This window comes from Pseudophryne corroboree, unplaced genomic scaffold, assembly GCF_028390025.1.
Source record: "Pseudophryne corroboree isolate aPseCor3 unplaced genomic scaffold, aPseCor3.hap2 scaffold_1383, whole genome shotgun sequence".
Lineage (NCBI taxonomy): Eukaryota > Metazoa > Chordata > Amphibia > Anura > Myobatrachidae > Pseudophryne > Pseudophryne corroboree.
The window spans coordinates 37523-44835 of NW_026968010.1; the positions used below are offsets into that span (position 1 = coordinate 37523).

At 34.8% G+C, this 7313-nt stretch overlaps 1 non-coding gene across 1 annotated transcript; it reads left to right on the forward strand.

Annotated features, from left to right (window-relative positions):
• The first annotated feature begins 6921 nt into the window (after positions 1-6921).
• On the forward strand, positions 6922-6995 carry TRNAN-AUU (transfer RNA asparagine (anticodon AUU)). The gene has a single exon. It is a non-coding gene; the product is annotated as a tRNA-Asn (tRNA).
• The last annotated feature ends 318 nt before the right edge of the window (positions 6996-7313 follow it).

The window sequence follows — 7313 nt, forward strand, 5'->3', positions numbered from 1 at the left end:
TGGTGATCTTTAAGTAGACAAGTCAAATTTCATACCCCCTGTTATGGTGTAGGGTACCTGGCCTTCTCTGATGTAATCAGAGTTAGATTTGATTCAGTGATTTTATAAAAACATCTAGGAAGCACAATTTAGCAGTGGGTTGCAGAGAAAAAGAAATATGCTGGCAAAAAAATCAAATTGCGTGATTAAACAGCTCTTCATTTTCTGGCTTTATTTTTATGCTAACAAATTTGTTCTCTGAAAAGTGTCCACAAAGCCAAGTCTCTGATTAACACCTTTGTAGGGATGGTTTTTCACCTATTACTAAATTAAACTTGCTTCATTGGAAAGGCAGCAAGATGCATCCTCATTTCAATGTCTACTGAAATAATACAGGTTGACACCAGGAAACATTAACGCCACTGCATCCTTGCTGCTTTCTCATGTGGAAGTCTGTTTAATGTGAAAACAAGGTGATATCTTATTAGCACACAGGTAAGGAATTAAGAAAATCTTTATTTAAGGGTGAAGATGTTTCTCACAAAATCGTTGCCCCAATGCATCATTGAAATTCAAGCTGGAAAGATGATTTTAATATATCACTTGTACATTTTGTATTGCTCTTCTGGTGACAATGTAGTTTGTTTTTGTCAATTACCATTTTAATAATAGGGTAAAGAAAATGAAGTGGATTTTTGAAAGAAAACAATACTGTCAATATACTATTAAAACAAATTAAAATGGTAAAAGTTATTGTACTATAAGTAAAAATAAAAGAACCAAAATATCAATCCCAGTTTTGGATTACTTTAATTAACAAAAAAAAAAAAGCATACAGCAGAGGATAGTTTCAATCTGCCTACCTCTGGGTTATGGGTCCAGCATGCTTCCATTGCAGTATTCTGCTGCACATGTAAGTGCAAGAGATCCTGAAGCACTCACTCATCATGGGAAAGTACCAATGTGTTTCTTCGTTGGTTGATGGAAGAAACATCTTACAAAAACTCTCCAGATTATTGACTTTTTAAAGTTTTTCTAGGAAACGTTTTAGATGAATGCTTATTAGCCTTTGTCAGTATGAACTTTTGCAAAGTGTCTCTGTGGCGCAATCAGTTAGTATGTACGGCTATTAACCAAAAGGTTGGTGGTTCAATCCCACCCAGGGACGTAATTAACCTTGTGATCAGATTTTGGTGATATTTAAGTAGACAAGTCAAAATTTCAAACCTCCTCTTATGGTGTAGGGTACATGGCCTTCTCTGATGTAATCAGAGTTAGATTTGATTCAGTGATTTTATAAAAAACAGCTAGGAAGCACAATTTAGCAGTGGGTTGCAGAGAAAAAAAATATGCTGGCAGAAAAATCCAATCGAGTGATTAAACAGCTCTTCATTTTCTGGCTTTATTTTTATGCTAACAAATTTGTTCTCTGAAAAGTGTCCACAAAGCCAAGTCTCTGATTAACACCTTTGTAAGGATGGTTTTTCACCTATTACTAAATTAAACTTGCTTCATTGGAAAGGCAGCAAGATGCATCCTCATTTCAATGTCTACTGAAATAATACAAGTTGACACCAGGAAACATTAACGCCACTGCATCCTTGCTGCTTTCTCATGTGGAAGTCTGTTTAATGTGAAAACAAGGTGATATCTAATTAGCACACAGGTAAGGAATTAAGAAAATCTTTATTTAAGGGTGAAGATGTTTCTCACAAAATTGTTGACCCAATGCAACATTGAAATTCAAGCTGGAAAGATGATTTTAATATATCACTTGTACATTTTGTATTGCTCTTCTGGTGACAATGTAGTTTGTTTTTGTCAATTACCATTTTAATAATAGGGTAAAGAAAATGAAGTGGATTTTTGAAAGAAAGCAATACTGTCAATATACTATTAAAACAAATTAAAATGGTAAAAGTTATTGTACTTTAAGTAAAAATAAAAGAGACAAAATATCAATCCCAGTTTTGGATTACTTTAATTAACAAAAAAAAAATGCATATAGCAGAGGATAGTTTCAATCTGCCTACCTCTGGGTTATGGGCCCAGCATGCTTCCATTGCAGTACTCTGCTGCACATGTAAGTTCAAGAGATCCTGAAGCACTCACTCACCATGGGAAAGTACCAATGTGTTTCTTCGTTGGTTGATGGAAGAAACATCTTACAAAAACTCTCCAGATTATTGACTTTTGAAAGTTTTTCTAGGAAACGTTTTAGATGAATGCTTATTAGCCTTTGTCAGTATGGACTTTTGCAAAGTGTCTCTGTGGCGCAATCAGTTAGTATGTACGGCTATTAACCATAAGGTTGGTGGTTCAATCCCACCCAGGGACCTAATTGACCTTGTTATCAGATTTTGGTGATCTTTAAGTAGACAAGTCAAAATTTCAAACCCCCTGTTATGGTGTAGGGTACCTGGCCTTCTCTGATGTAATCAGAGTTAGATTTGATTCAGTGATTTTATAAAAACAGCTAGGAAGCACAATTTAGCAGTGGGTTGCAGAGAAAAAAAATATGCTGGCAGAAAAATCCAATTGAGTGATTAAACAGCTCTTTATTTTCTGGCTTTATTTTTATGCTAACAAATTTGTTCTCTGAAAAGTGTCCACAAAGCCAAGTCTCTGATTAACACCTTTGTAAGGATGGTTTTTCACCTATTACTAAATTAAACTTGCTTCATTGGAAAGGCAGCAAGATGCATCCTCATTTCAATGTCTACTGAATTAATACAGGTTGACACCAGGAAACATTAACGCCACTGCATCCTTGCTGCTTTCTCTTGTGGAAGTCTGTTTAATGTGAAAACAAGGTGATATCTAATTAGCACACAGGTAAGGAATTAAGAAAATCTTTATTTAAGGGTGAAGATGTTTCTCACAAAATCGTTGCCCCAATGCATCATTGAAATTCAAGCTGGAAAGATGATTTTAATATATCACTTGTACATTTTGTATTGCTCTTCTGGTGACAATGTAGTTTGTTTTTGTCAATTACCATTTTAATAATAGGGTAAAGAAAATTAAGTGGATTTTTGAAAGAAAACAATACTGTCAATATACTATTAAAACAAATTAAAATGGTAAAAGTTATTGTACTTTAAGTAAAAATAAAAGAGCCAAAATATCAATCCCAGTTTTGGATTACTTTAATTAACAAACAAAAAAATGCATATAGCAGAGGATAGTTTCAATCTGCCTACCTCTGGGTTATGGGCCCAGCATGCTTCCATTGCTGTACTCTGCTGCACATGTAAGTGCAAGAGATCCTGAAGCACTCACTCATCATGGGAAAGTACCAATGTGTTTCTTCGTTGGTTGATAGAAGAAACATCTTACAAAAACTCTCCAGATTATTGACTTTTTTAAGTTTTTCTAGGAAACGTTTTAGATGAATGCTTATTAGCATTTGTCAGTATGTGCTTTTGCAAAGTGTCTCTGTGGCGCAATCAGTTAGTGTGTACGGCTATTAACCAAAAGGTTGGTGGTTCAATCCCACCCAGGGACGTAATTGACCTTGTTATCAGATTTTGGTGATCTTTAAGTAGACAAGTCAAATTTCATACCCCCTGTTATGGTGTAGGGTACCTGGCCTTCTCTGATGTAATCAGAGTTAGATTTGATTCAGTGATTTTATAAAAACATCTAGGAAGCACAATTTAGCAGTGGGTTGCAGAGAAAAAGAAATATGCTGGCAAAAAAATCAAATTGCGTGATTAAACAGCTCTTCATTTTCTGGCTTTATTTTTATGCTAACAAATTTGTTCTCTGAAAAGTGTCCACAAAGCCAAGTCTCTGATTAACACCTTTGTAGGGATGGTTTTTCACCTATTACTAAATTAAACTTGCTTCATTGGAAAGGCAGCAAGATGTATCCTCATTTCAATGTCTACTGAAATAATACAGGTTGACACCAGGAAACATTAACGCCACTGCATCCTTGCTGCTTTCTCATGTGGAAGTCTGTTTAATGTGAAAACAAGGTGATATCTAATTAGCACACAGGTAAGGAATTAAGAAAATCTTTATTTAAGGGGGAAGATGTTTCTCACAAAATTGTTGACCCAATGCAACATTGAAATTCAAGCTGGAAAGATGATTTTAATATATCACTTGTACATTTTGTATTGCTCTTCTGGTGACAATGTAGTTTGTTTTTGTCAATTACCATTTTAATAATAGGGTAAAGAAAATGAAGTGGATTTTTGAAAAAAAACAATACTGTCAATATACTATTAAAACAAATTAAAATGGTAAAAGTTATTGTACTTTAAGTAAAAATAAAAGAGACAAAATATCAATCCCAGTTTTGGATTACTTTAATTAACAAAAAAAAAAATGCATATAGCAGAGGATAGTTTCAATCTGCCTACCTCTGGGTTATGGGCCCAGCATGCTTCCATTGCAGTACTCTGCTGCACATGTAAGTGCAAGAGATCCTGAAGCACTCACTCATCATGGGAAAGTACCAATGTGTTTCTTCGTTGGTTGATGGAAGAAACATCTTACAAAAACTCTCCAGATTATTGACTTTTGAAAGTTTTTCTAGGAAACGTTTTAGATGAATGCTTATTAGCCTTTGTCAGTATGTGCTTTTGCAAAGTGTCTCTGTGGCGCAATCAGTTAGTGTGTACGGCTATTAACCAAAAGGTTGGTGGTTCAATCCCACCCAGGGACCTAATTGACCTTGTTATCAGATTTTGGTGATCTTTAAGTAGACAAGTCAAAATTTCAAACCCCCTGTTATGGTGTAGGGTACCTGGCCTTCTCTGATGTAATCAGAGTTAGATTTGATTCAGTGATTTTATAAAAACAGCTAGGAAGCACAATTTAGCAGTGGGTTGCAGAGAAAAAAAATATGCTGGCAGAAAAATCCAATTGAGTGATTAAACAGCTCTTCATTTTCTGGCTTTATTTTTATGCTAACAAATTTGTTCTCTGAAAAGTGTCCACAAAGCCAAGTCTCTGATTAACACCTTTGTAAGGATGGTTTTTCACCTATTACTAAATTAAACTTGCTTCATTGGAAAGGCAGCAAGATGCATCCTCATTTCAATGTCTACTAAAATAATACAAGTTGACACCAGGAAACATTAACGCCACTGCATCCTTGCTGCTTTCTCATGTGGAAGTCTGTTTAATATGAAAACAAGGTGATATCTAATTAGCACACAGGTAAGGAATTAAGAAAATCTTTATTTAAGGGTGAAGATGTTTCTCACAAAATCGTTGCCCCAATGCATCATTGAAATTCAAGCTGGAAATGTGATTTTAATATATCACTTGTACATTTTGTATTGCTCTTCTGGTGACAATGTAGTTTGTTTTTGTCAATTACCATTTTAATAATAGGGTAAAGAAAATGAAGTGGATTTTTGAAAGAAAACAATACTGTCAATATACTATTAAAACAAATTAAAATGGTAAAAGTTATTGTACTTTAAGTAAAAATAAAAGAGACAAAATATCAATCCCAGTTTTGGATTACTTTAATTAACAAAAAAAAAATGCATATAGCAGAGGATAGTTTCAATCTGCCTACCTCTGGGTTATGGGCCCAGCATGCTTCCATTGCAGTACTCTGCTGCACATGTAAGTTCAAGAGATCCTGAAGCACTCACTCATCATGGGAAAGTACCAATGTGTTTCTTCGTTGGTTGATGTAAGAAACATCTTACAAAAACTCTCCAGATTATTGACTTTTTAAAGTTTTTCTAGGAAACGTTTTAGATGAATGCTTATTAGCCTTTGTCAGTATGGACTTTTGCAAAGTGTCTCTGTGGCGCAATCAGTTAGTATGTACGGCTATTAACCAAAAGGTTGGTGGTTCAATCCCACCCAGGGACCTAATTGACCTTGTTATCAGATTTTGGTGATCTTTAAGTAGACAAGTCAAAATTTCAAACCCCCTGTTATGGTGTAGGGTACCTGGCCTTCTCTGATGTAATCAGAGTTAGATTTGATTCAGTGATTTTATAAAAACAGCTAGGAAGCACAATTTAGCAGTGGGTTGCAGAGAAAAAAAATATGCTGGCAGAAAAATCCAATTGAGTGATTAAACAGCTCTTTATTTTCTGGCTTTATTTTTATGCTAACAAATTTGTTCTCTGAAAAGTGTCCACAAAGCCAAGTCTCTGATTAACACCTTTGTAAGGATGGTTTTTCACCTATTACTAAATTAAACTTGCTTCATTGGAAAGGCAGCAAGATGCATCCTCATTTCAATGTCTACTGAAATAATACAGGTTGACACCAGGAAACATTAACGCCACTGCATCCTTGCTGCTTTCTCATGTGGAAGTCTGTTTAATGTGAAAACAAGGTGATATCTAATTAGCACACAGGTAAGGAATTAAGAAAATCTTTATTTAAGGGTGAAGATGTTTCTCACAAAATCGTTGCCCCCATGCATCATTGAAATTCAAGCTGGAAAGATGATTTTAATATATCACTTGTACATTTTGTATTGCTCTTCTGGTGACAATGTAGTTTGTTTTTGTCAATTACCATTTTATTATAGGGTAAAGAAAATTAAGTGGATTTTTGAAAGAAAACAATACTGTCAATATACTATTAAAACAAATTAAAATGGTAAAAGTTATTGTACTTTAAGTAAAAATAAAAGAGCCAAAATATCAATCCCAGTTTTGGATTACTTTAATTAACAAACAAAAAAATGCATATAGCAGAGGATAGTTTCAATCTGCCTACCTCTGGGTTATGGGCCCAGCATGCTTCCATTGCAGTACTCTGCTGCACATGTAAGTGCAAGAGATCCTGAAGCACTCACTTATCATGGGAAAGTACCAATGTTTTTCTTCGTTGGTTGATGGAAGAAACATCTTACAAAAACTCTCCAGATTATTGACTTTTTAAAGTTTTTCTAGGAAACGTTTTAGATGAATGCTTATTAGCCTTTGTCAGTATGGACTTTTGCAAAGTGTCTCTGTGGCGCAATCGGTTAGTGTGTTTGGCTATTAACCAAAAGGTTGGTGGTTCAATCCCACCCAGGGACGTAATTAACCTTGTGATCAGATTTTGGTGATATTTAAGTAGACAAGTCAAAATTTCAAACCTCCTCTTATGGTGTAGGGTACATGGCCTTCTCTGATGTAATCAGAGTTAGATTTGATTCAGTGATTTTATAAAAAACAGCTAGGAAGCACAATTTAGCAGTGGGTTGCAGAGAAAAAAAATATGCTGGCAGAAAAATCCAATCGAGTGATTAAACAGCTCTTCATTTTCTGGCTTTATTTTTATGCTAACAAATTTGTTCTCTGAAAAGTGTCCACAAAGCCAAGTCTCTGATTAACACCTTTGTAAGGATGGTTTTT